This window comes from Crocodylus porosus, unplaced genomic scaffold (assembly GCF_001723895.1).
Source record: "Crocodylus porosus isolate Cpor-Errol unplaced genomic scaffold, CroPor_comp1, whole genome shotgun sequence".
Lineage (NCBI taxonomy): Eukaryota > Metazoa > Chordata > Crocodylia > Crocodylidae > Crocodylus > Crocodylus porosus.
In genome coordinates this window covers 9,579,296-9,579,751 of record NW_017728927.1, presented here as the reverse complement: position 1 = coordinate 9,579,751, position 456 = coordinate 9,579,296, and the positions used below count along the sequence as shown (strand labels likewise).

The following is a 456-nucleotide window of genomic DNA, read 5'->3' as shown; positions in this document are numbered from 1 at the left end:
CGCGCTGCACCCACCTGCACCGGCGGCCCGCAGCGTCTGCGGCGCGGCTGCACTTTGTCCTGTGTTTAGGCAGGCGGCCAGCGCCCGACCCGGCCCGGCCTTGGGGCGCGGGCAAGGCTCGGGGCCGGGCCGGCTTCCGCCGCCCCCTCGCCCGACACAACGACAAGACACCCGGTGCCGGCGAGACAGCGACCGGGAGGGTGTCAGCCCGGACTGAAGCACGTCCCCGAAAAGACCCCCGCGGCGGTGCCGAGTTGGGAAGGGGCTCCTCAGTGCCCCTCGGCCAGAGCAGGGGCGCCGCTGCAGCGCGGCCCCTTTCGTCTCCTCCGCTCGTCTCCTGTCACCCCGCTCGGGAACGAAAGGCCGGCCCGAGCCTCGTCTCACAAGCCTGAATCCCCAACGCCGGGACTGCCCGCACCCCCGGGGTGGGAGCTAAGCTGCCTTTCTATAATAGAA

At 71.9% G+C, this 456-nt stretch overlaps 1 protein-coding gene across 1 annotated transcript in view; it reads right to left on the bottom strand.

Moving 5' to 3' along the window:
- The window catches only part of PEMT (phosphatidylethanolamine N-methyltransferase), an 82,349-nt gene extending 82,269 nt beyond the window's left edge, over window positions 1–80 (bottom strand). The window contains exon 1 of the mRNA XM_019541954.1: window positions 15–80. The gene's annotated coding sequence lies outside the window, so the exon portion shown is untranslated. The remainder of the gene's footprint in view (window positions 1–14) is intronic.
- Window positions 81–456: the final 376 nt, after the last annotated feature.